This window comes from Canis lupus, chromosome 11, assembly GCF_003254725.2.
Source record: "Canis lupus dingo isolate Sandy chromosome 11, ASM325472v2, whole genome shotgun sequence".
NCBI lineage: Eukaryota > Metazoa > Chordata > Mammalia > Carnivora > Canidae > Canis > Canis lupus.
Window position 1 is genome coordinate 55,232,355 of NC_064253.1, and position 26,103 is coordinate 55,258,457.

Below are 26,103 nucleotides of genomic sequence, written 5' to 3' on the forward strand. Positions count from 1 at the left end.
AGAAGGATTCTTGGCTAAAATCCCCCCAATTCAACATTTAAGACTTGCGTGGTACTTGAATAATTTTTAAAGTTTTGAACCTCTGAAAAGGCAACCAAGTATAAACAAAACACTTCCAACAATTTGTGATTTCTCAAAACAGCCAGAAGTCCTCTTGCTAAGAGCAGAACCAAGACGTTATTCACCTTTGGATCAGCTGCATCTTGGGCACCTAGTGGGTGCTGAGTACTGAGTGCTGAGCCGAACCGCATTCCCTAACCCTATCAGAGCCTGGGAATAGACCGTGGACACTATTAGTCACAGACACTACGTGGCTCACCCTGCTGCCTACACTAAGCTGCTATCTACTAATGCAGAGGAAACCCGCTGGCAGTAGACAGGGGCAGATTATCCCCATTTTCTCCTCATCCTGTAAGCTTCAGTTCAAATATCCCTCCTCCACGAAACTGCCCTGATGTGCCTCTCGCTGCCAGTCAGAGTCTGTCGCTCCTTGAGCGATACTAAGGGACCGCAGACAGAACAGTCCTACCCTGTTTCAGATACTGGGCATACAAGGAGTGTGAGAGATGCCCTCGGGGCGGGGGAAGGTGCAACAGGCAGACAAGGATCATCCTAGACTGTGAGCAAGCTGTGCTTTGGGAGCCCAGAGGAGAGAGAAGTGTAACCCACTGGAGAAGAAAGAGAGCGAGAATGCATCCTGGAAGGCTTCCTGGAGGTGGTTCCATCTGAGCAGAGTGGGTAATATGCAGGCTATGCAAGGTGGGAGGAACCCCACTGCAGAGTCTCAGAGGTTCTGAGGGAACCAGCAGCAGATCAGTGAGTCTGACAAGTGGGATTTGGAGTAAGCTATTCACAGACTGAGCTTGACTGAGTTACTAAACCTTCTGAAGCCTCAGTTTCCTCATCTGTAAAGTGAAGGTATGAAAGCCTCCCTCCTCTAGTGATTCTCATACCTCACACACATAGGAGTACCCTGGAGGCTTTACTGAAATGCAGATTCTTGGGCTTTCCTCCTCTTCCCTCCACTCCCACACAGACACAGCATCTGAATCAGCAGGTCTGGGATGGGACCCAGCAATCTACTGTAATACACAACACACACACACACACACACACACACACACACTATACCGCACCGTGCCATATTACATCACACATACCTCAAACACACACACACTGCATACACCACACCACACATATCACAGACACACCCCCTACACCACACCACACTGCATCACACAGACCACAAACACACCATGACCATACATAACACATACCAGCAACATATACTCAGATGCCCCATACACATACCACACACACCACAAATATATACCACAAACACACACACACACACACACACCATACCACATGACACATACTACAAACACAGTCGCACACACAATTTTGATGGTGGGGGGGAGGCCCAGGGATCCATAAAACAGCAAATGAATTATTGTAAGACTGAAATTATCCAATGTAAATGAAGCAACTAGTATGCACTTGACTTAAGTGGCACTCAACAAGTTACTTCCTCTTCCTTCCTTTTTGTTCATAAAAATCGTTGCCAAATTTTAACTGAGCAGAGACCCCACTGTGCCTTCATTTTAGTTGGAGCCAGTTTTATATATTTCTGTGTCTGCTTCCTCCAACAAGACCACGGGCCTCTGAGGGGCAGGCACCAAATTAGCATCGTCAGCTTCCAGAAGGGCCCTCGCCAGGTAAGTGTCTTGTGAATGGAAGGCCAAAACGCAGCCCTCCTCAGCCCCTCAGCCTGCAGGTGTTAATTGTGTAGCAAGTAGGTCGATGGGCTGGGGGTCCCGATGGCCTCACCCGAGAGGAGCAGAGTGGCTCTGTGAGGAATGGTCAGAATGGAATCCATCAGGAAGCAAGCCTCCTGCAGCACCGCTGCTTCCCACTTACAGCAGCCCTTGGAGCCTTAAGTACAAGCTGTTTGACCACTCAACAAGTTCTTTATGACATTTCCAGACTCTCACACCAGAATAATATTAATGAAAGCTTCATGCCCTGATAAATAGTTCATCAGGAGCTACGGAAGGGGATGGCCTCGCCCTCTGCCCAGTGAACCAGCCTGGGATCCCACTGCCTCTTTGTCTCCTTCCTCTGTCTTCACATCCAATTAGCTGCCAAGGCCCACTGCCTCCACCATCTGCTCCTGCGTCTCCATCTCCTGCCCCAGCCCTGACAGAGACCCTGCAGCTTCTCAGCTGGACCATCCACGGCAACAGTTTCCTCACCACTCCCTGTGTCCCATCTCCGCACTGTCACAATCACCTTCCAGAAGCCCAGCCAGGAACCGATCATGCTCCTACTCAAAAGCCTACAATGGCTCCTCACAGCTGCAGGACCACAAGCAAGTATTTAGGCCTGACATTCAGGCTCCTCTGCGGTCTGATATAACTTCACTCCCCTTCATCACCCACTCCTCTGATTCCTCTGCCTCTCCAGCCCAGGGAACTATAGATCCCACCCTATTAGTAAGACATCAAATTAATCTAGCGGGTCCAGACCAGGAATTTGTAATGGAATAGAAAGGAATATGAAATACCAGAGTGCATTGCACATAGGAAGTTTCCATTTCATGACAATTCTGTCTTAGGTGTATGTGTGTGTGTGTAGGTGTGAATGTACCGGACCACATTATAAAATGCACATCTTACCAAGGATCACAGTCAAAAAGGTTTGAAAAGTGCTGTTCAGGCCGAATTGAATTCATTGCTTCTCTTCTCTATTCTGTACGTGCTGTTCCTTCTCCATTTCCTCCTGCCCTGTCACCTCCTCCCCTCCACTCGAGCCACCTCCATCCACCCAAATCCTACTCCCCCATCCACACTGTCTTAGCAGGCTTCTGTGTGAAGAAGACCCCTGAGATAAGGATGTTTATTTGGGAAGTGATCCCAAAAAGCACCAGCAAGGAAATGGAGAAGTGAAACAGAAAAGGAACTGGAACAATCTATGTGTGCTGTGTGGCAGGTTCCTGCTGTGGGCACCTGGACTCAGTCCACCGGGGCCCCTGCAGAGGGAGCCCAGGTTTTCATCCACCCCCTCCTGCCAGTCATCACTACAAGATCCCGACAGATGGGAGTTGTCTAGGCAGCATGGAGGGGTGGAGTGAGTGTCCAAAGGCTGTGGATGGAGTGGTGACAAAGATGAACACAAGTCATTTTCTGGATGAAATCTGGCCTTATACTCTGCCCATCCTATACACACACACACACACACACACACACACACACAGAGGCTGGGCTCACAGTTCCACTCGTGTAGCAGACATTCCCTTTTCTACCTTTGTTCTTGAAATTCATTGATACAAAAATCTTAATAGAGCAGGGACTCCATTCTGCCTTTATTTTAGTCAGAGTCCCTTTTGATATTTCTGTAGGTTCCCCCCGACAAGACGGGGAGCTTCTCAGAGGGATCGAATTAGCTCAATACTCATGCCCTCTTCTTCCTGGTAACAAAGCCCATATTTTCCTTGGGGAACACCCTTCCTCTGTTCTCAGTCCCCGTCAGCCACTGTATCCCTGTGGCCACAGTGACGGGGGGCAGAGGTGGGCATTCACCCCAACAGGTACACGGAGGCACAATCCAGGGACGTGTGTTTGCTCTGTTGGTTAAAAGAATCCCTGTGGCTGAGAGCTGCTGGCTGCCATCTTCCCCCCAAGAGGAGAGAAGCTCCGAGAGAATGTAGCCAACACAGAATCAAAAGGGGAAGTGAGGGGATCCCTGGGTGGCTCAGCAGTTTAGCGCCTGCCTTTGGTCCAGGGCTTGACCCTGGAGTCTCGGGATCAAGCTCCTCATCGGGCTCCCTGTGTGGGGCCTGCTTCTCCCTCTGCCTGTGTCTCTGCCTGCCTCTCTCTCTCTCTCTCTCTCTCTCTCTCTCTCTGTATCTCTCATGAATAAATAAATAAAATCTTTAAAAAGGGGGGTGGCGAAGCGAGAGGGGAACCAGGTCCTGGTGCCTGGTCCGGGCCCCTGGAGCCGGCCTTCCTCAAAGCCTCTGAAAGATTCTGTTCCCTCTCCATCGATTCTTGCTTTCCCCTGAAGTCAGCCTGAGAGGAGTTTGTTACATGCGACCCTAATCCCTCCCACCGCAGCCCGCCTTCTGTCCCTTATTGCACTGTCACCTGGGGACCTCGACACTGCCGCACTAGGTAGTGGAAAGGAGGGGTTGCAGGGGGTAGAGGTGGGGTGCCCCCCAGACACATGTCCCAGGCCACTCAGCAGCCACAGACACGCCGTCACTGGCCCCGACCTAACCCCAGGCTCCAGAAAAGATGCGGTAGAGGTCACAGGCCCAGAGAGGGGGCAGCGAAGAGCCGAGAGGGGGAGGCTGCGGGAAAGGAGGCCGGGAGCGCAGGCGTGTGGGGTGCCCGAGGCAGTCTAAGAGGACCCCTGGGTGCTACCACAGGGACCTCGGAACTTGCCAGTATATTAACCCAGATTCAGCTCCAGTGAGGGCCCTTGGCAACACAGTTTGTCAGAGCCGGGACCGAGGAACATCCTGTCCAGCCCTGGGGGTGGGCGTGGGGGGGCGCAGGGACTGGCCGGAGGTCACCTGGCAAGCCCGAGGCATTGCTGGAACTGGAAGCCGAGCTGATGCTCTTCCCACCGCCCGGGGCTGAAGCTACCAGAAGGCGGTCCAGTTCGTTCTGTTACTGCTGCCGGGCCGCTGGCTGCTGGTGAGCTACTCTGCACCTTCTGCCCTCCCCACTGCCATCAGCGCCCCCCCTTGGGGATTTTGTCCACATCATATTCTCCAGTGCTCAGGAGACCTGCAGCGACCGAGTCCCCACCCCACCCACGTGTATGTGAAAGCCACCATCTCCACCCTGCCTAGGGCCAGGTGCAGCGTGGCCAGGACATTTCTGAGTACAGGTCCTTTGGGAAGCTCCTTTACTGCAACCAAACACGCCTATTTAGCAGGACAGAACCTTAAATTAAACCTTAAGAATAGCAGCTAAGCTAGTGTTACTTAGCACTTTCTACCTGCCAGGCATGGTTCAAGGCACTTTGCAGGGATGAACGCATTCAATCCTCAACCCTGCTGCGGTGGGTTCTGTCCTCCTCATTCTACAGAGAAGGACATAGAGGCACAGGAAGGTTAAACGGCAGGCCAGGATGTGAGCCCGGGCAGTCTGGCTGGGGGTCCCTGCTGAGGATCATCATGCACCACCTCCTGTGTGCAGAAAAGGGTCAACGGAGCAGGCCCGAGACCGTATCCTGAGAAAGAGCTGTCTGGGAGGCTGGCCATTTGCTGGTGTCTATAAAAAAATGGATTTCAGAAGGGCTCCTGTCATCTTCAGAACTGATGACGGTGGCTCCGTGTGCCTAAACCACACACACCGTGGATTATGCTGCACGGCTTTCCTTCTGGGACCCTGGAATTTCGCTATGTGCCAGGCAGAGGCTGCCCCCAGGTGACCCCAGTAGAAACCCTGGGCACGGAATCTGTAACGAGCTTCCCTGGTAGATGGCATTTCATGTGTTGTCACTAATCGTGTGTGATCCACTGGGAGAGGCTTTCGGAATCTTACACCTGGCTTCCTCTGGACTTTGCCCCATGTGCCTTCCTCCTTTGCTGACTTGGCTTTGTCTCCTTTCACTGTATAAATTCATAGCTGTGAGCACCACAATACACTGAGTCCTGCGACTCATGAAACCTGGAGGTGGTCTGGGAGACCCAACACATCCTCCAAAACTCTAAAGCTAATCATTTGAAAGAACATCATAGAAAGTTGTGGCTCAGCTGGACTTGGGTGGCATTTTTCTCTGGCCCCTATTTATATGTTACATAAGACTACCTCTCTGGTAACACAATATGGACTAAAGTATATCGCCAGGCACTGGACTACCACCCCACGGTCCCAAGGCTGGTAGGGTTCTCTGAGGACTACCTTCAAGAGGAACCTCCCACACCCATTCCGGCCTTGTGGGGCATCCAAAACAGGTCCTCAGCCATCAGTAATATCAGCAATACTGTTTTACCTACAGGAAAATGAGGCTCAGAATGGTTGTGTGACTTCTTCAAGGACTAGAATCTAAGTCTCTCTCTCTCTCTCTCTCTCTCTCTCTCTCTCTCTCTCTCTTTAGGATTATTTGAGAGAGAAAGAGTATGCATGGGAGGAGGGGCAGAAGGCGAGGCAGAGATTCCTCAAGTAGACTCTCTGCTGAGTGTGGAGCCCGATGTGGGGCTCAATCCCAGAACCCTGAGATCATGACCTGAGCTGAAACCAAGAATTGCTCGCTTAGCTGACTGCACCACCCAGGCCCCCCAAGGTCTCTTGACTTCGTATCCAGGGAGTACCCATGATTTGTCCCAGGTACAATGAAGAGAAGAGGCAGAGAGAACATCTTGTGCAATATAAGGGGGTGCTCCCAAATGCACTGAACAAACACAGGTAATGTGCTGGGGATGCTAGAAGAATCAGACACTGTCCCCGTCCTACGGAGCTCACATCTAGGAAAAGGCTTTATTTTAAGGACTGAGCTCCCCATCACCAGGAATGTCAAATAGAGGCTGGGTGGCTGCCTGTTGGGAACCCCTGCCTTTTAGCATCTGATGCAGGGATTCAGTAATTTTTTGTTGAGCTGCTAATGCCAGATAAGCATTCCTCAGGCCTGTCATATTCTTTCTCCAATTCCTCCCCTCGGCTCAACCGTTCTTCTTCAGAGAAAGCCCAGCCCAGGAAACGTGCAGGCAGCCAGCAGAGAATACAGTGGGCTTTGGAAACAGATGGGCGTAAGTTTGATCTCAGTTTTACCCCACACTAGCTCTGGGATCTGGCAAGTGCCACAAGCCCTCTGACTCTCAGCTTCCTCATCTATGAATAACAGGGGCCTGGGAGATTTCGTGAAATCTGTACCTGGCCACGTGCCTGTCACCCAGCAGGAGTGTCACAGAAGTTGTGTCCTACCCCCCTCGACGCTCAGAGTGCTGGATGTGCCAGTTTTATGAATAGGCCACCTACTTTCCTTTCTCCACTCCACCAACAGGAGGGAGAATTAGGTTAATTACACCGAGAAGAAAGACAAGACGGTAATAAGGTCTCTAATCCCATCTTTTGTTCACAAGTTAAATAAACGTAAAAAAGTTCTTACCTAAATGACGTTAAAACGTTTGACCTCATTACCCTGGGTGCTACCCATGGTGTGGGGCTTAGTCACTGAGAAGGAGATCTCAGTTATTCAAGAACCACTTCACTTACATAAGAATGAATGTCATTCTTACATCATTAGGTGAAATGGCAATTATTTTTTAAATGCTTGGTTTTTCTCTCCGAGCAAGTTCCCAGGAACATCAAGAAAGAAAGCAGCTGACAGGAATGGCACCCAAATACATGACTATTTGGCTAAGTCCCCTCCGCTACTCTATCCTTAATTTAGATGTTTATAATCATGCAGGATGCGCTCCTACCACTTGAGAGCACTTTAATAGCGTATCTCCATGTTTTGACATCACCTTCATGCTTGCCACGGTAAGGGGGGTATGCTGTGGTACTTGAGGGCACTTCTCCAGGGCTCGTTCTGCACCAGGTAACTCCTCTCCTGCCCTCTCTCGGAGTCAGGTTCCTCCTCTGCCAAGGGGTGGTCATGGACTAGATCAGGGGTTCTCAAACCCAACAGTTAGCATTATAATCAGGCCTCACCCAGACCCGCCTCTAGAGAGTGGGACTTGGAAATCTGAATTTTTTATGACTCCTAATCCCCAGGTGCTCGGATGCAGCCAGTCTGGCATCCTGCCAGACCAGACCAGCTTTACATTCCTCCAGGACTGATAGTCCATCTCTTGGATGACCCCAAAGAATTGATACTTGGTAATAATCTTAATCATTTCCCAATTTCCAGGCATCTGAGTTATTTTCCATTTTCCTAAACATGATTCTTTTAAAATAGGTCGTGCCGGTTATCATTTTTCCTCACTCATAAGCATCCACAGAAAACACAGAGCCCAACAGAAAGTCCACATCCTAAAGGTCCATTAAAAAATGATGAATGTCTCAGAATCCAGGTCAGTTTCAAAGGTAGATTTCTCCTGATTCATCTCTCAGTGATGACAGGACAGGGCTGGTAGATTTGATTTAAATCTAACTGATTTAACTCTCCAGTCAGAAGGACTCAATTTGACCAATTTTTCTCCAACAAAAGATGCATTCTTTTTTCAGAAATATAACCTTAAAGCCTCCTTTACAGCTCAGAGACAAATGTAGCTTTCTTCTTTGTTTAAAAAAAAAAAAAAAGGTGATTTTATTAGCATCCAAGCATCTTTGAATGTCAAAGCTAGAAAGGCCTAGTGGTCACCCAGTTTGACCCTGTAAGATCCCAAAGAGGTAGTGACCTTCCAAAGTCCTGCTGAGAGTCTGTGGCCTGTCAGGAGGAGGATGGTGCTCTGGATCCGTGGGCAGTGCCTTTTCCACCACACCCCTCTGCCTCCAGCTGGATTCAGGGTCCTTTCCAGGAAACTCAAGGCTACAAAAGAACCCTCCCCAGGCCTAAGCTTTTCCTTTTACCTCAAACTAACCAAAGCAATGGGGTACGAACAGCAGCAAAGGAAAATGCTTTCCTCTCCATTCACAAGCTCAGACACTAGGGTTTTCAGACACTTAGAAATAAGACTTTCAGTTTCATAGCATTGCAACAACTAAAACATATATATTTTTTATGCCTACCGGAAAAATAGACTGAGAAAAATAGACATGATGGTGTGGTGGGATTAATGATTTTCTTCTCCATTTTCCAAAATACTGTTGTGTTGCTTAAAAAATAAATGTAGTGGCGCCTGGGCAGCTCAGTTGGTGAGCCCCACATCAGACTCCCTGCTCAGTGGGGGAGTCTGCTTCTCCCTCTGCCCTCTCCCCCTTACTTAAACTCTTACTCTTGCTCTCCCTTTCTCTCAAATAAATACATAAATAAATTTAAAATGATAAAAATAAAAAATAAATGGAAACTTTCTAATTACAAAAACACATGAAGCTCTTGGAAAGGGAACATCTGAGGACTATCAAAAAACAAAAGGAAAAAAAGGCAGCCATTTACCTTGCTTCATTTCTGCTAAATACTATGACCATCTATTTTGGATATTCCAACAATAAGCATTCACATTCATGCTAACAAAGGCCTTGTGGTGATTCATATGTCTGGATCTACACTGACTTCAGTGAGGGCTCAGAGGGGGCCTCTCCCCTCAGATAGTCCCAGAATATCTATTCACTTGGAAGATAATCAAGTGTGGTTTTGCAATAATCCCTCTTTTGACTTGAAATTTTATTTGCATTTTCTATTGTGTTATTTTGTTAATTATTCACATGTTTAGGTCTTGTTTCCCTAAGAATCAAAATAATGACCTCCTTTTACCTAACTAAGCCCCTTGCTTGAGTGGCAATGTAGCATAATCCAACTACCTGGGACGGTATCCTGTTCCACACATGCTAATTGGGTGACCCAGGGTGAAGGAGTCAACCCCCACTTAGCCTATTCCCCCATCTTCAAAACGAGGGTTAAAAGAATACTACTTACCTCATAGGGTTAATTCCATTAGTGCTTTTGAAGTACCTAGAATTGTGCCTGGCATAGAATAAGTACAATATAATTGATATATTTTAAAATACTTTCACCAGCCCAAAAGTTAATGAGGTCATCAGCAAAATCCCAGATAGTGGGGAACACTACAGGACAAATGACCCAGTTTCATTAACAAATAAATTGCAAGGAGAAAAAAAGAAGAATGGAAAGAGGGATACGAAGGGGGAAACCTACAGATTAAAAGATACTTCCAGAGTTACTCATACATTCAAGTACAGAACAGCATTATTCACGACAGCTGAAAGGTGTAGGAAAGCCAAGTGTCCACCAATGGGTGGATAAATGAAACGTGGTATATAAATACAATATTGGGAACGTTATTCTGCCTTAAAAAGAAATGAAATTCTGATACAAGCTACAATGTGGAGGAACCCAGAAGACATTATGCTAAGTGAAAAAAGCCACTCACAAAAGACAAATTCTGCAAGATTCCACTTCTAGGAGGTACCTAGAGTAGTCAAATTTATAGAGACAGAAAGAATGGTGGCTGAGATGTGTTCTTTTTTTTTTTCCAGAAATATAATGTAAATCCTCCTGTATAGCTCAGAGACAAATAGAGCCATCTTTTTTGTCAAAAAAAAAAAAAAAAAGGTAATTTTATTAGCATCCAAACATCTTAATTATCAAAGCTGGAAAGGCCTAGTGGTGACCCAGTTTGACCCCATAAGTTCCCAAAGAGGTAGTAACCTTCCAAAGTCCCACTGAAAGGATACAGAACAGAGTTTCAGTTTAGGATAAAAAAAAAGTTCTGGAGATGGATGATGGTGATGGTAGCACAGCAATGTAAATATACTTAATGCCTCTGGACTGCACACTTAAAACAGCTAAAATAGTAAATTTAATGTTATGTATATTTTACTGCAATTTTTTTTAAAAAGATGCTTAAGAATATACCATCCAATCACAACATGTCGACCTGATTCAAAATAAACTTTAAAATGTGTGACATTCATGAGACAACTGGAAGTGTGAATCCTGGCTGGATATTTTACAATATTAAGGAATTAATGTTGGTTTTTTACGATGTGATCGTGGTTTTCAATGACCCTTATCTTTTAGAGCTACAAATAAAAACATGTACTAATGAAATGGGTTAAGTTGTGAGATTAGCTTCTGAGCAATAAGGGAGGGGAAGTGGATGGGGACGCTCATAAAACAGGACTGGCCACAAGGCAATAATTGTCGAAGCTGTGTGATGGCTACACAGGGCTCTTTGTACCATTCTGTCCACTGTATGTTTGTAAACTTCCATCATAAAATAAGGTCACATCGTTTCTTATCATTTGAGAACGATCTCTTACATTATGTGCATTATCGCTGTTCTCCATGGTCTAGAACATTCCTGGCACACCACAGCTGTTGGATAACTGCTGTTACCCACGACCTAAGGAATATGGAAAAGCACAGCTCTTCCCTGGAATCTTCCCTCTGCACTCTCCACTCCAACGCAGACCTTCCTACTGCTCATCCATTTAAGGTGCTACAGGAGTCAACAACCTCACAGTTGGAGAGCACTTTTCAGCAGAATTAACCTCATTTTAGAGATGAGGACCCGAGTCCCTGAGAGTTTAGTTGAGTCTCTTCTTGCCAACTTAGCTGCAGAATCACAACAAAAACCCAGATCTGCGGCTGCAGAGCTGTCCTGTTTCCCCTGCTCCAAGCAGCCGCCTTTCTCCTGATCCCAAACAGAAAGGCTTGCTTTCTCTGCCCTGCTCTCCTTCAAAGTGACCCCAGAACCCATTTCCTACCAATTTTCCTCACTGAGGCTAAAGGCTTTCCCCCAGTATTTCCCAGGTGAGCGGGAATTCTCAATCTCCTCTTCCAGGTTTACATGTTAAGGTTATGGGTCCTCTCCCAGGCACCGCAGGTTAGAAGAGCAGCCACCAGGTGGCCTTACCAGGTGGCTCTGAAGTCTGAATAGCCAGGCTTTCCAGTCCTGGTCCCCAGGAGCCGGAGGTGCTCAGCCCTGGCTGCATGTTCAGGCCACCGGGAGAGATCTGAAAAGCACCAACACCAGGGCCCCACCTCCAGAGATACTGACCTAATTGGTCTGGCCTGGCCCCAGGCATCCTGTTTTTTTAAACTCCTCAGCTGTTCTAAAGTGCAGCCAAGGTTTCTGATACAGCCACAGAGACAGCAGGATCCTTTTCTCTAATCTGCTAGCTTCTTCACCTATAAAATGGGACTCTTCAGCTTTTTAAAATGAATGGCTGAAATAAAACTATCAGTGGCATAAACATGACACATAAATGGAAATGCACAGTAAACACTGGTTGGAAAAAATGATTAAAGTAGACCAAGGTTTAAAGAATGCAACTTTGAGGTCCCTACATAGAATGAGGTGTCTTGCACTGCCTCCCCCCTCTTCTGTCCCAGTTCTAAAAGAAGAAAACCTCTAACTTTTCTTTCTGGACATGAATTCAAAAGCCAGCAGGATATGACATCATCCCTCTATCCCTGGTGGCCATTAGCATGGCCTCTGTCCTCCAGGCCTACAGGGACCCTCCAGAGGGTTGTAGTGTACGTGCAAGCACACAGGCACGAGCACTCACACGCGTGCATATACATACATGCACGTGCACACATGCATACCCCTCACCTATCTACTTGACTCAATAGCTAGGCTGAGGTCATGGAAAATACTAGTCTTCAGCATCATAAATAGCTAAAACTATCTAGTCAGAAGGGAGGGGGATTCACACACCGTGCCTCCCTTTCTTTAGCTCATGGAGAAATCGAGCTCTAACACAACCCGCTGCACCTGGTATGCCAGGTACTAAGCCCTTTACACGTTCCATATTCCCATTTCACCCACGAGGAAACAGAGGCTCAGAGAGATCACGTCCCTTGCCCAAGGTTACAAAGTTCATCCGTGACTGCCTTGTGTCTTACATTCTGGTTTTCAGACTCTAAATTCAGTGGGCTCCCCATCTTAGGCCGTAACCATCCCTCTCATGTGGCCGCACAGATGTGCGCACAGAGCTACAGTCTCTGGGGAGGGCAGACCTCGGGGACAGCACGACTGACTGCTGGTGCCCCTGCGTCACCAGGCACCGAGGACGCAGAGCTGAGCGCCAGTTAGGTGCCCCCGCTGTGCGCCCCCCTGCCACCGAGGCACAGTTCCAACTCGCCTTTCTCACCGCCAGCACAGTTGTCTGGTCCCATATGTGAGCTCCTTTAGGGCCACGATGGGGAGGAAGAACATTCTTCTCACCATCCACTCACTCAACAAATATTTATTACTGAGTGCTTTCTATGTGCCAGACTGTGCGGACTCAATCCGGAGTTTACAGGCTAGCGGTGAAAACGGGTATTAGTCTAAGAGTTCCATGAACGCCCATGCAGTTACAGGCTGATGAGCGCTATGGAAAAGCACAGGTCGTTAGAGAACACAGAGCAGAAAGAGAAGGACCTGATCAGAAGGGTCAGGGAAGACTCCCTGAAGACGTGGGGTCAGAGCTGAGCTCTGAACGATGTATTGGGGTTTGCTAGAAAGGGGGGTGGTACATAAACGTCATAACATGTTCAAAAACATGAAAGGTGGGGCAGAGGCTGGAGTGCTGAGAGCAAGGAGACCGAGGTGAGAGATGAGAATGGTGATGGTCCATGCAGGACCTTCACATAGACGTTAAGGATTTCGGTCTTTATCTGAAGGCTCATGAGAGGTTGCGGTGGTGGTGGTTGCAGGGGCTGGGGGGTTGCAGGGAGGGGAATCCAAAGCAAGGAGGTGATACATAGATTTCAATTCTGAAAATCTTATCTGATTGCAGTGTAAGGAATGAACTGAGAGTGGGTCAAAGTGGATAGAGGGAGACAGAAGGTCAGTGCAGCTTCCGAAGAGCTGTCATGATGGTGGCCTGGAGCAGGGCAGTGGCAGAGATGAGGGAAGCAAATAAATCCAAGAGATATTTAGGATGGAACAGTGGAGAGGACCAAGGGGTGTAAAGGATGACCTCTAGCCTCCAGCTTGCAGAAACAAATGGATGTGGGGCCATATACCACGGAGGGGAACCCTGGAAGGAAACCAGAGCCAGGGAGTAGAGACCGAGGTGCTGCAATCACATCCGACAGGCTCCATCACTGGGCTCAGCCCAGCCCTGTGTTGCCGTCTTATTATGAAGAGAAGAAAAAACAGCTGAGCTGATATTTTGAGTAATAAGTGGGCAAGTACTTCAACATTTAATTTATATGTCACTAGTTTCAAAACTCATTTTAAAACCTTCCTATAATCTTACCAGGTTTACGTACACTGACATTATAACACCCAAATTATTTCTGATCTAAAAATAATTACCCCGTATGTTGCTTTGCCTGAAAAAGTGTTGAGAGAAATTATTGGCAAGGAATATTTTCCCATTGCCAAAGAACAGCGAGCCAATTACCAGTTATGCCTCAACTCATTTCATCCATTCTTAAGAAAACCTATCGGAAGAGAGACACATTGCCCAAATGCATTTCGGAAAAAGGGTGTCCCAGCAGGAGGGCAGAGCATTGTGAAGTGATTATGGAAACATGAAATACAAGGAGATCCAGACAAGAATCAGTCAACAGTTGGGAGGTCTGTTAACAGGTAGGTGGTAGGGGGTACTGGCAAGAGCAAGCAGTTCTTTGGTTCTGGATCACAGGTTGCAAACTGGTAGCTCTTGGGCCATATTCAACCTTAAAATACCTTTTGTCTGTCCCATACAGTACTATTTTTAAAAACTGAGCCAACATTTTCTTAAAAATCCAAATTTCTGGGGGGACTGAGGTGGCACAGTTGGTTAAGCCTCAGGCTCGAGGTTTTGGCTCAGGTCATGATCTCAGGGTGGTGGGATCGAGCCCCATGTCAGGCCTCGTGCTCAGCACGAAGTCTGCTTGGGATTTATCCCTCTCCTTCTGTCTCTCTGCCTCTGCTCTCTCTCTTTCTCTCTCTCTCAAATAAATAAATACATATTTTTAAATTTTTCAAATTTCTGACTTTTCTTGAAATATCAGTAGGAGATCTGGCCAATCTGGGCCACCTTCCTATGTGGTAACAACTACCTGAAGCTGAGCAGCTACTGCTCTTCCGGTGGGCAGGGCTCTCCCATCCACCGTGTCCCCATGACTACCCATCTTTACCCAACAGTAAGTGTCAGCTGATATTGATCACTGTACTTGTAATGCCACTGCTTTTCTATGGTGAAGAAATATTTCTCTGTACCCATGTCTTTATTTAAAGTGGGAAAACAAAACATAAACCAAGAAGACAGTGTGTTTCCAAGAAAAACAGAGACAGCATATTTCTTAGCAGAATTAAAAGCTCTTCCAACAGGTACAATTCACATAGTGTGTCTGTGTCGATTTCTCTTACCTCTGCCCTCGTCATTCATTTATATTAGCTGCTCACCGTGTGCCTGTCAGGCCACGTATGCTCCTGAGTTTACAACCTCTCAAGGCACTGAGGCCCAGGTCAGGCATTCAGATACAAAAAAGAGATCTCTTTCTAGGGGAAGGGGATATGAAAACGACATGACCACAAAAAAGGCCAGTGTTGAGTAATTAGAACCAGGATCCAGGGTAAGGGCCAACTCAGCCCGGTCAATGATAATGATGACTTTGACCATGAGAGTCACAAAAACCATTACTAATCACTGACTGACTGTGTACCAACCACCATACAAGCTTTACATATATTCATTTTAACCCATTTTACAGATGAGAAACTCTGAGGATCAGAGAGGTTAGTCATTCACCCACAGTGATGTGACTAATAAGGAAATCAGGATTCAAACTCCAAACCCAAGATCCACCACCCGTGGCTTTTCCAGTGGAGATGCACATCAGAATCACCAAGGGAGATACTTAGAAATACATAGGCCTGGGGCCTCACCCCAGCAGATTCTGACTCAGCAAGTCTGAGTGGAGTCTGGACAAGGCAATTTATTTATAGAGCTCCCCAGGTGCTCTGTACGCACAGGCTTGGTGGAGAACTTTATGCCTCCTTATTCAGTGGATGAATGCTGGAGTGAATTGGCTAACACAAGTAAAACAGGCTAACTCTTCCCATAAGCTGGTGTCACTAGGACCTGCCTCATAGCAGCCTCTTCATGTGCAGACAAGTGCTTGTTCTAATCCATCACTCTGTCAACCCTACAAAGGCAGAACCAGCATCTGTCACACAATGAGCCACTCTTTCTTCAGTGAGGCACCCTAAAAGTGGTTCTTCCGAACAACCAGTGACATATCCTTCAGGGCTATGCATGTAGAGCACTGTGTTCCAGTAATACAGGAGGGAGAAGCACTGGCTTAGGGACAGGGGACAGCATCTGACCTGATGAACGCCACGTGGTAACAATTATAGCTCTTAGTGATCACAAGCCACACACGTTCAAGTTGAGAGACCCCAAAGATAATGTATACTCTAAATCTGGTCACACCAAAAATTCACTTTATTGCACTTTCAGAGGTGGTTATTATCTCAGCCAGGAAAAACTAGGATACTTCTCTGAAGCAGCTAGGTGTTTTAGGTTTTATGGATGATGTCTGTATTCTTGCTTTGGGCCCTAGGAAGCACAGGACCAGATTTCTGATTCACTTTTAGCAACTGTGTGAGACTCTCTGTACACATTTCTCTGTACTCACTTTATTCCTCTCTTCATCTCATTTTCCTTTCATATCTTCACTGATTCTCCAACTGATCTATTTATTTTAGACCATTATGCTATGGAAATTTTCATAAATCTTTTTTGTTGGTCTTACATTTTTAACATTGTTTTATTCACTGTGGAAAATTAAAAGATATAGATCAGGGGTCAGCAAGCTTTTCAGTAAAGGCGCAGATAGTAAATACTTTTAGTATTTTGCAGACCATATGGTCTCTGTCATATATTCTTTTTTTAAACAACCTTTTAAAAATGTAAAACCATTCTTAGCTTGCAGGCTTTTAAAAAGAAGGTGCTGTAGTTTATTGACTTGTGATGTAGATAAAAAACCAGACCATACTTACCAGAAATAACCACTATTCAAATTATGGTGCATATCCTTCAAGACATTTTTATATGCATATTTTAATGAGATCTAGGTTATATTATAAATATTATTTTGTGACCTGCCTTTTTCATTTAACGGTAAGTCATTAATATTTTCCTATGCCAAAACTGGATACAGAAAGTATTGTATAGATATATCAATATTTGTTCAACCAATCCTCTCTCCTTGAATATTTAGGTTCCCATTTTTCATTATTATAGTTTATACTCCAATCATTACCTTAGGGTAAAGGCCTGGAAATGCTATTTCTAGATTAAAGAAGATGCATATTTTAAAGTCATTTGATAAATATTCTCAGATTACTCACCAGCAGAGTTATACCAATTTACACAATATTCCCACCAGCAGCATGAGAATACTTATCTCCTTAACCCTAACCAACAATGAGAATCACCATTTTTTATCTTTACCAACATGATAGGTAACAGGGGTATCTTATTGCTTTAATTTTTTTTGATAGCTAGTATATACATCTGTAATTAGGGTATATATGTTTAACTACATTTGTATTGTGTTTATTCTTTGGTGAATTTCTTGTTCAGGTCCAAATTAGTTTCCTGTTGCTGCTATAACAAAGTACCACAAACCTAGTGGTTTGAAACAACCCATACTTACTCTCTTTGGAGACAGAAGTCCAAAACCACACAGGACTGAAGACAAGATGTGGCTAGGGTTGGGTCCTTCTGAAGCCTCTAGAGGAGAACGTTTCCTTGCCTTTTTTGGCTTCTAGTAGCACCTATATGCCTTGTTCATGGGCCTTTCCTGACATCACTCAAATTTCTTGATTCTGTTGTCACACCTCCTACTACTCACTCTGGTCTCCTGCCTCCTTCTTAAAAGGACTTTTGTAATTACATCAGGCCCACCTACATAATCCAAGAGAACCTTCCCCTGTCAATATTGCCAAATGATTACACCTTCAAAGTCCCTTTTGCCACAGACAGTAACATTCACAGGTTCTAGAATTAGGATGTGGGCATCTCTGGGCAGGGGTATTATTATTATTCACAGTGGGTCTTCTGTCCATTGCTCCATGAAGTATTCATCTCTTTCTCATTTTTTTCTTTTGTACATTCAGATATTTTGACTATCATAGTGGATACTATGGTATACTGCCCAGATTTCCCCTTCAGGACAGCTTTCACTACAGTGAAGTGGAATAGGCTATTGGTAGGGGCGATACTACAGGCATTTGAGAGATTCGAGAGGAGGAGTAACTCTAAGGAGCTTAGGATGGGATGACCACCGAGAGGAGGAGTAACTCTAAGGAGCTTAAGATGGGATGGCCACCGAGAGGAGGAGTAACTATAAGGAGCTTAGGATGGGATAGTCGCCAGTGGGTCCAATCCACGTGCTGGAGGAAGGTACAGAGAGGTTGACAATGATTAATCACCAATTTAAGCGGGAAGATCAGAGGCCTGCCTCAGAAGCATACAAAGATATTTGCATCTCCTGCAGATGAAGCACAGAAAAAGCAGAGCATCAGACCCAGGACTCATATAAAAGGGTAAAGGAACTCCAGGGAGGCTGCATTTTCAATCCTGATAATCTGCCATGGCCAAATCAGGGCTCTGATGGAAAAAAAAAGAGGCCATCAGACTTGGAGGGGCGACATCAGGATGATGCACTTGAAAACTCGAATCCTCAGATTCTCCTGAGTTCTCTGAGCCTACAGTTGTGACCCACTGCTCCCTAGGTAGGCTTAAACATGATCCAGAAACAATAGTTCATATGCCCCCCCTCAGGATTCATCCCCAGCCTCCCTCTCGACCACTAGACCAAAAACTAGAGTCAAGTCACAACACAAGCCTAGACAGAAGCCCTGGGCCTGCTAAAGCATGATGAGTAACATACACCAGGTGCTGCAGGACCCAGCCAACATGCACACAGAAACCAGGAGATCATGTATGTGCCTGGAATCTGAGGGAGGTGGATCAAGAGTTGGGGAGGGGGGGGAACACTAAGTTGGTTAAGGGAGACTTTATCAATATGGGAGGACCCTCCCATGACACAGGATATAAGACCCTAGCAAGTACCCTAAGAGGTGTTAACAGAGTGGCTCTTAGAAGCCTGGTTCCCACTAAGTAAACTAGAAATGTCAGGAGTCTCATGAGGGCAATGGAAGAAGGGATCAAAAAGCTCAGGGAAGTGAGCATGTGAGAAGCAGCTATCCTGCCAAGGCCAGAAAACCTACATGCGACCATGTTCTACAGGGGCAGGGTGAGGAGGTACCTGACACAGGTGCCCAGCATCATCAAGATGCTCAATGGTGGCACTCCTCTCTCTGTAGCCCAGAGCTGATGGCAGAAAATGCTGATATAGACTGGGCTGTCTGATAGCAACAGGGATGACAGGGTCCCAAATAATAAGGGGCCTGACAGCAGCACTTAACTGCTAAAAGCAAGGTGGGTGCAATTATCCTAATGAATGATAAGGTCAGTGTGGCAGTCGGAGGGGCCGCTCCACAGAGATCTAGGAAGATGGTTAACAAGGGGTGACTGACTGGCTCAGTCGGTAGAGCACGTGACTCTTGATCTTAGGGTCATGAGTTCAAGCCTTTCATTGGGTGCAGAGCCTACTTTAAAAAGAGAAAAGAAAAGAAACTGGAGCAGGAAGATGGGTAACAGAACACAGTGTTCCTAGGGGGAAGAGAGATGGGCAGCCAACAAGAGCATTGCTTAATTTATACAACTGAAAAATAATAGATCAAGAATGGGTGATCAGGAGGCTGAAGGCAGCTGTCCTGCAGACCTGAAAACACCTCTGTCTGAGAGGCTAGGGATTCCCATGAGGAAGGCCCTATAAGAACAGCAAGTATCTATAACAATGATTTTCTCAGTCTCTCCCCAGAGGGACTCAAAGAATTTATTCCCGTAATCATAAACTTGGAAAAGACAAAGACTCAGATGTTTTGAAGATGGTTAAACACAGGGTCTGAGCTGATGTCAATATCTGAGGACCCAAAGGATCATCACAGCTTCCCTGTTAGAATGGAATTATACGGGGATAGCCAATAAAAGGAGTTTTGGCCCAGTTCCAGGTCATAATGATTCTACTAAATTCACAGACTACCCAGTGGTTTTGTTTCCAGGTGATCCACTGACATATCTCTCAGTGGTCCTTTTCCCAATTTTGACAGTAAATGGTCAGTGCAGCACTCATGGCCAGAGAAGAATGTGGTGGTCAGAGGCCCCGGGCCCTGAGAGTCACCCTACCTAGTAGGCCACCTAGACTGCAGAGAAACCAGAGTATCCACAATACATGGCAAAGGGGAGAGGTGATGAGAAACAGCCATCCCCCAAGACCAGCTGCAGTGGGGTGACTGTAGTCTGCCCTACTCTTCCTCTAGGGAGGTTCCTAGGAGACCGCAAAAATTTGGAGAAGACGCTCCAGACATCTTTCTTACTGATCAAAGAAAATGAATGCAAATGGCAGAGGCACCGGATGGGCTGGTGGCCGGGGTGCACTGCCCAGATGCTCCCCTTCAGGACCCAGACACCCCTTCCCCAAGCTGCCCATCTCACGGCTGAGCTCTCTCCAGGACTTGCCCCTAGACAAAGTGAGTCACCTACCCAAGTCTTCATCCCCTCCCCTGGGACAGCCCATACCAGTCATTGTTCCACCTATCCTATCTTAGCTTTGCACCTCCCTGGGGGGGATCAGCGGAGGCCTCTGCTACAGTTGCCTGGAAGTTCAACTTCTCTACTGGCTCCATCCTGCTTCCCTCATTCCCTCCAATGGAAACCCACATAGAACTGAGCTCAGATTCAGCGTGCTCGAGAATCATACCTAAGACATCTGCCTTATGAATATCTGCTTCCGTGGCTGTTGTTTATGGCTACAGTGGATCCCGTGGGGCACACGCCCATCCCCAGGCTGCTGGGAATATATGCTGCCGGTGGCTCACCATGGAGTCCCTTATGGCCTCCGGGAGCCACCTCATCCCCGGGGCCAGTCCCTGGCTGATGCAGGAAACAAACACTAGAGCCTATAACTTCTATTGGGGACAGCCCGAAGGACCAGGCCAGCTTGGGGGTCCAGGCCAGGAGGGTGGGAAGGGGCAGAGGGAAGAGCCTACCAGCAGGGCGTTTTCACCAGAAGCCTCAGCTGGTCCCATGGGGACCCGTCTTTTCCTCTGTGGTTACCCATTCATGAGTTGGACTGCTTTAACATTTTAACTTTCTGAATGTGGTTGACCAGTCAGCCTCAATACCCTCTGCTGTATAACTCAGCTTTTTCCAAATTATTTTACATGCTACAATTACTATATATGACATTATTGTATTACTTCTAGAGTTGCTACTCTGTTCCATGGACCAGTCTATCTCTTTCAAGTTTTAGAACACACTGTTTTAGTTAATGTAGCTTTGTAAGCCACTTAAAAAAAAAAAAAAGATTTTAGTTATTTATTCATGGGAGACAAAGAGAGAGAGGCAGAGACATAAGCAGAAGGAGAAGCAAGTGCCCTGCGGGGAGCCAGATGTGGGACTCAATCCCGGGACCCTGGATCATGCCCTGCACTGAAGGCAGATGCTCAACCACTGAGCCACCCAGGTGTCCCGCTTTGTAAGGCACTTTATTAGCTGTGACTTTGTTTTGTTTTAAGCTCCCTTGAATCATTTTAGGAATAAGCTAGAACATTAATGCCATAGATCTTAGTATCTCAGATGTTATTGATTCATCAGTCATGGAGCAGTATAGCTAGGGCCGGAGCAGAGAGAACAGACTGAGGGCAGGGGACTCACACATGGGCAATCAAGCAGACATGCACAGGAAACAGTAAGTGCGTATCATGGGGAAAGTCGTACAAGGAGTCAGGAAAGGCCTCCTTGAGGAGGTGATGTTTGAGCTAGGATCTCAAGCAGGTGTAAGTAGGATAACTTATCTGGGAGCACTGAGCAGGGGACCGGGTGGAGGTGGAGAGGACACACTCCAGGCAAAGGGCAGCAAGCCCTGCATGCAATCTCCAACAGGGATAGGACTAGGGAAGAAGGTCCAGATCAGGCAGGCTGGACCCCCAAGAGTCAGCTAAAGGATTCTGGACTTTTTCCTAAGAATAGTAGGAGGCCACTAAAGACATTAAAAATAAATAAATAAACCTTTATTGAGATATACGTTACATACCCCATGTGTATAATTTCAATGGTTTTTAGTATATTCACACATACATGTAATCACCATGGTCAGTTTTAGAACATTTTCATCACCTCATGAAGAAGCCTTATACCCACTGTAAACCACCCCCTACTTCCCCAGCTCTACGCAGCCACTCGTCTACTTTCTGTCTATATAGATTTGCCTATTCTGGACATCTCATGTAAATGGAATCATATAATATGTGGTCTTCTGTGACTGGCTTCTTGTTTGATTTACCATAATATTTCCAAGGTTCATTCAGGTTGTCCATCATTCCTTTTAATGGCCAAAGGATAGTCTATGTTATGGATATGCTGCATTTCATTTATCCATTCATCAGCTGATGGACATTTGGGTTCTTTCTACTTGATTGACTATTACAAATAATGCTGCTATAGACATTCGTGCACAAGTTTTTGTGCAGATATATGTTTTCATTTCTCTTGGGTATATAACTAGGAGTGGAACTGCTGGGTCATATGGTCACTCTATGTTTAATAATTTAAGGAACTGCTAGGCTGTTGTCTAAAGTGGCTGCACCATATTTCCACTCCCATCAGCAGCATATGAGAGTGCCCCATCCTCTACATCCTCGCTAACACCTGTTATTATCTGACTTTTTGATTCTAGCCATCCTCGTGGGTCTGAAGGAGCATCTTATGGTGGTTTTGATTTACATTGCCCTAATCACTAAAGGCTTTTAACTGAGGGCCTGATACAATCAAACTTTTGAACAGTTCACTCTGGTAAAACGATCTGAGGACAGAAAGGAAGATGTGAGACCGTGATGGGAGACGCCCCTGCAGCTGCATGGGGAAGCTGATGGCGAAGGATGGGAAGCTGATGGCGAGGGACACAGCAAGAAGGGAACAGTGAGAAACAGGGTTAAAATCCATAAGGGCTGGAGATCACTGGATGAGGGCACAAGGGAGGCATCAAGTGTCTGGTCAACTGGGTGGATAGTGGAGTCCTCACCAAAGGAACACAGAAGTACGTGTTTTAACTGTGATAAAATATGTATAACATAAAATTCATCATCATCACCATAGGCAATTGCATAGTTTAGTGCTAGTATATTCACGTGGTCGTGCAACCCATCTCCAGAACTCTTTCACTTTGCAAAACGGAAACCCTACACCCATTAAACAACAATGCCCCATTCTTCCTCCCCACTCGGCCCCTGGCAGCCAACATTCTTTCTGTTGCTATGAATTCAAATATTCTAGAAACCTCATACAGTATTTGTCTTCTTGTGCCTGGCTTATCTCACTTAACGTAACGTCCCCAATGTTTATCCATGTTACAGCATGTGACAGATTTTCTTCATTTTTTAAGTGAATACACAGAAATATTTTTTTGCTGACCAACAAAAAGCACAGGTTTATCTAAACTTTCTTCTTCAATATCATGACTCTGATTTTTTTTTATGACTCTAAATTTTAATCTAAGCCACCTTCAGATTCAGATTCTCAAGATTCTTCCAACTTGGTGCTTGCTTCGGCTGGACGAGCGCAGCATTATGCTGACACCTTGCTGTACGTGACCTCACATTTCATAACCTTGACCCCTTTAGCACCTTTCAAATTACAGTATAATTCTCAGACAACCTGAGGGATAGAGGATTTTCATCCAAATTTCCTATTTGGTTATTTGCAGTCGTTATTATTTAACTAAATAATCTACTGGGGGAAACTAAATACTTTCTCCTGAAAAATCAGTCCTAAGCTTTTAATAATTTGGGGCATTTGGTACCCCTCCATTACAAAAGTTGCTCACATCTACCTCCCTTACCTCTGAAAGTTCTATGATCTATTCTGAGAGATTTGGCAATTTTTGCTGCCTCTAATCACCTTGCCTGGCATCTGACAGGCAATCTTCTGCATTCGCAATAATTTTATTACTTCATTATAGCGTAATTCTTTAGAATACATAACAAGCAATCATTTAGGGATCCAAATGCAAGTTAAAATTCAAGTGTGTCTCCAATGAAATAAGTGACCAGAGCAACTAAAGTAGAAAGTACACAAAAAGGCAGCCTGGTTGGCTCAGTGGTTTAGCGCCGCCTTCAGCCCAGGATGTGATCCTGGAGACCCAGGATCAAGTCCCATGTTGGGCTCCCTGCACAGAGCCTGCTTCTCCCTCTGCCTGGATGGATCTCTGCCTCTCTCTCTCTGTGTCTCTCATGAATAAATAAATAAAATCTTAAAAAAAAAAAAGAAAGTATACAAAAGTCCATCTATACACAGATGATGATAATCCTCATCAGATCTCATTCCTTTGCCCACTGGCAAGACACATTCTAGTTTCAGAGACATTAAAATGTGGAGGGAAGATGTACATCTCAGAATCAAGAAGACATAGTACATGGAGAGAGGCAAAGGGAACATAAAGAAGGTTAACAAACAGCAGCAGAAAGTACTAGCAGGTGCCAAGAGAATGAAGAAACACAAGACAGACAATAAGCACATATGGCACTTTTCATACTCAAGAGTCATCATGCAGGATCAAGAAATCCTCTATGCCTCATGGAACTCCCCAGAATAAAACAGAAGACAAGTAATGAGGACTAAGATAAAGATTTGGAATCATCGATAAAATATTAAATTAAAAGTGCCACATGGGTGGCTCAGTGGTTGAGCATCTGCCTTCGGGTCAGGTGGTGATCCCAGGGTCCTGGGATCGAGTCCCACCTCGGGCTACCTACAGGGAGCCTGCTTCTCCCTCTGCCTGTGACTCTGCCTATCTCTCTTCTCTCTGTGTCTCATGAATAAATAAATAAAATCTTTTAAAAAATAAAAAATAAAAATAAGAGTACCACATCAGAGAAGTGGAGTGTTAAGAGAGCTTACCTCTGAGAAGAGCAGTGTAAGGGAGAACATGGTTATTGCTTATAAGAATTTTCTTGTTTTTTGCTACAAGGAATATATATATGGAAAAAAAAAAGAAGCTTAAAAAATAATAAAAATATTTTAGAAAAGATACAAAATGGCAAATATGTAAAAAGAAAATACAGTTATTTCCAGTGTGGAAAGGTGGAACCCATAATTCCTGAATAGCACATTGGGCAATTCATGTCCAAATATCACAAATGTCATGATTGTGGCATCACCAGCCATGGAAGCCTTGCGTGACCGCCAGTGTCACTTTGGTTTTGCTCTAAAGCAGTGCTCAACAAACAAGGCCCTGTCTGTCTGACACTTAGTACTAATTCTTCAGCTGCTCTCTGAAGGTCATAGGGAGCCAGCTGAGGAGGAGATAAATGGTAATGGTTTCTGTAAGGAGGAAGCCTCGTTTGGAGTCCACAAGTCACCATGAGCGCCACACACAGGCCCCACATCAATCTTCAAAGGAAGAAGTCAAGATTTATCAACTTTGCTGTAACAGCCAGGCACTCCCCTCCTCTGATGCTGCGGGCCTTGCTTGGCCCACAGTATTTGGTTGTTGGGGTCCCTATCATCTTCTAGGGAGGGAACCAGAAGGCTTCATAAATCTGCCTAGCAGTTCCCTTTGGTGCCCAGGCTGCTGCTACAACACAAAAGAAGCCTAACAATTTGCTTCTGGATGGAAGTAGAGCCAACCCTCTACAGGAGTCCCATGTCCAGATTCAATAGTTATCGTTCTTACAAATGGGTTATATCCACCCACACGGCCAGAAATCACAGAGGCTTCTTCAACATCATTCTGAGGGGAAAGAACATGCCCATCCATAGAAGCCACAAGAGCCACACTCACATCTGGGGCTATCCCAGGATCCTCCACTCTCCTGCATTTACATTACTGTCACAACTGTTCACTCTTGCCTCAGGGGCCCTGAGGGCTGGGCCAGGTCGGGGACCTGGCAAGAAGCAGAAATGAGCAAGAGAAGATTCTGCACCAGGGAGTCCAGTTTAGCTCTGGGAACAGCCCCTGGCATATCACTGGCCCGGAGAACAGGCTCATTGCTCGTGATGGATGGAAGACAGGAGTTACCTCCACTGGAGTGGATGACAGGAGAGACAAGAAGAGAGACGACAGGCAGCGGTGCAGCACACAGAGGAGCCAAAGAGCCAAACCAAACCATTGTGCATGATGGGGCTCCTGGGAATGTGGGCCCTGAGCTGGTACAGCCCCAGAGCCAGAGGCCCAGCAGCACAGTCCTGCCCTCCAGAGCCCAAGGAGGCCTCACAGGCCAGGCGGCCATCCTGAGTCGCGCATGGGGCTGCTGCACAGGGGCCAGTTGGGAAGCCAGCCTCGTTTCCCTCCAGCCCCGCTTCTCTTGTGGCCTGGCCAGCCTTCGGCTACAGGAGTCCTGGGCACTGTCAGAGAGAAATCACCACATATCCTAGAAGGTGCGCTCAGCTGGCCGGGCTGTCC

The 26,103-nt window shown here is 46.1% G+C and overlaps 1 protein-coding gene across 1 annotated transcript in view; it reads right to left on the reverse strand.

The window, feature by feature from the left end:
- Positions 1 to 26,103, reverse strand: part of GABBR2 (gamma-aminobutyric acid type B receptor subunit 2) — a 348,641-nt gene that overhangs the window by 296,027 nt on the left and 26,511 nt on the right. The gene's annotated exons all lie outside the window — the stretch shown is intronic.